Source organism: Fonticula alba (genome assembly GCF_000388065.1).
Source record: "Fonticula alba strain ATCC 38817 unplaced genomic scaffold supercont2.4, whole genome shotgun sequence".
In the NCBI taxonomy this organism is placed as follows: domain Eukaryota; order Rotosphaerida; family Fonticulaceae; genus Fonticula; species Fonticula alba.
In genome coordinates, this window is record NW_009242974.1 from 744,180 (window position 1) to 746,575 (window position 2,396).

The following is a 2,396-nucleotide window of genomic DNA, read 5'->3' on the forward strand; positions in this document are numbered from 1 at the left end:
GTGTGTGTGTGTGTGTGTGCGTGTGTGTACGTGCACGAACGGGCAGGGCAATGTGTTGAAGGAATATGGGCAGCAGGACACCCACCCACATGGTACAGGGCCCCTGCAAGCGACTGACGGGGGCATGCACAAACACACAGGCACACATATACAAGGAGGTCTTCTATATAACTCTAAGCGGAGCACTCCAGGGAGAGAGGAGGGAGAAGAGGGAGGAACAGGGGGAGGACAGGGAGAGGAGGACAGCACGGCGCACAGCGCCGCACGCGGTCCCCCCCTCCCCCGAGGAGATTACACCTCATGTGTTTGTGTGTATGTATCTGGAGGGAGAGAGAGAGAGAGAGAGAGAGAGAGAGAGAGAGAGAGAGAGAGAGAGGACGCGAGGGGGGAGGGCGGGTTGCCGAAGCACCCTCCCCCCTCGGTCCCCACGTGCGACCGGTGGTCTCTTACTCGGCGTCTTCGTCGGCGACGCCGGACCGGCTCCCACTCAGCTCGGCTACCTGGCACTGGATCTGCGAGGAGAGGAACTCCTCGAAGAGGATCTGCTGGAGCTCGGTCTTGGTCCAGGAGGACCCGCGATCCTGGGTCCGGCGATCGAAAGCCTGCAGACTGGACAGGTCCGACGGGGTGAAGGTGTCATCCTCTTCATCGAAGTAGGTCTCCAGGTAGGGGTGGCGAAGGGCCTCGGCGGCTGAAATGCGCCGGCGCGGGTCGAAAGTCAGCAGCCGGCTCAGCAGGTCCAGCGCCAGCGGCGAGGCATTGGGGTAGATCGTGGCGAAGGGGACCGCCGGGCAGCGCTCCATACTGTGTGTGTGTGTGTGTGTGTGTGTGTGTGTGTGTGCGAGCGTGGACATGTAAGTGGTCTTGCCGAGCAGGCGCGTGCATGTGCATCCCCTTCTCCCCCCGTCGCTGCTGGCCCGGGGCCGGAATGCGGGCGTCTTGCCCTCCCGGCACCCGGGCCCGCGCATGTGTGGATATCAGTGCAACGGCCAGGCACAGGGCAGGACACATACCTGTTGAGGTAGTCGCGCGCGCGTGCGCTGGCCACCCAGTCCATGTCCTGGGGCGAGGGGGTCCCGAGGACACCGACGATCAGCTTCAGCTGGTGAATGTAGTCACTGTTTCGCGAAGCGGAGAAGAGGGAAGGGTGCAGGAAATCACGGTGTCAATAGATGATGATGACGATGCTGATGCTGATGATGATGATGATGATGATGTGTGTGTGTGTGCGTGCAAGGGGGCAGGGGCAGACAAGGGGGTCCTCCGGAGTGGGAGGAAAAAAAAAGAAGAAGAAGAAAGGCCAGGCTGGGACATGGCGAAGAAATGGCTGCACGCACCGGCCGGGGAAAATGGCCTCACCGCCGAGCATCTCGGCCATGACGCAGCCCACCGCCCAGACGTCGATGGCGCGGGTGTACCGGCGCGATGTGAGCAGGACCTCCGGCGCCCGGTACCACCGGGTGGCCACGTACTCCGTCAGGAAGTCCGCCGCCGAGTCGTCATCGTCATCCTCCTCGCCGCCGACGCCGGCGTCCAGCTGCGAGGGGGGACATGCGCGCGCCAGGCCGAAGTCACACAGGCGCAGGTCGCAATTGCTGTTCAGTAGCAGGTTGCTGGGCTTGATGTCGCGGTGCAGGCAGTTGGCTGCGAGGAGGCCGAGCGCGATACGGGGCGGGGTTTTTTTTTTGTTGTTTTCCCCAGAAAGGCAGATGTGTGCGTGTCAGAAGTAGGTCGCGCAATCGCCGCCCGCTGACAGGGAGGCCACAGAGGCAGAGAGAGAGACAGAGAGAGAGAGAGAGCAAGGAAGAGGCACGGGGGCGGAGAAACAGAGCAAGGAGACGCCGCTCCCGGCTGGCCCTTCCCCCCCTGACGTACAAAGGTGGATGTACGCCACGGCGCGCAGGAGCTGGTACATGAAGTATTGGATATGCTCGTCGGTCAGGGGCTGGCTGCGGATGACCCGCTGCAGGTCGCTCTCCATCAGGTCCTGCACCAGGTACACCACCTCCACCCTGGGGGCCGGGTGGGCCGCCTGGCGGATGCGATGGACCAGGCGCGCCGGGTCGGCCAGCATGGCCTCCGTCACCCGGTCGAAGTTGATCCCCCCGCCGCCGTGGAGCTCGATGCGCCGGATGCCGATGATGTTATCATGGCCGAAGGCCCGGAGAAGGCGGATCTCGCGCACGGCCCGCGCGCAGGCCAGCGCATTGAACCCCCGGCCGATGGCATCGGCCCCGGGGTCGGCGGGGCCCCCGGCCCCGGTGGCCTGCGCCGCGCTCGACGCCCAGGAGAACGGGGCCAGGCGCTTGACAGCCACCTTCTCGCCGGTCTTCAGGTCGGTGGCCAAGCACACGAGGCCTGGCGTGTTGTGGGGCGCGCGGATGGGGGGGGGGGGG

At 64.7% G+C, this 2,396-nt stretch overlaps 1 protein-coding gene across 1 annotated transcript in view; it reads right to left on the reverse strand.

The window, feature by feature from the left end:
- H696_02703 (hypothetical protein) overlaps window positions 1-2,396 on the reverse strand; it is a gene marked incomplete at both ends in the record, with an annotated part of 9,949 nt that overhangs the window by 5,025 nt on the left and 2,528 nt on the right. The gene's annotated exons all lie outside the window — the stretch shown is intronic.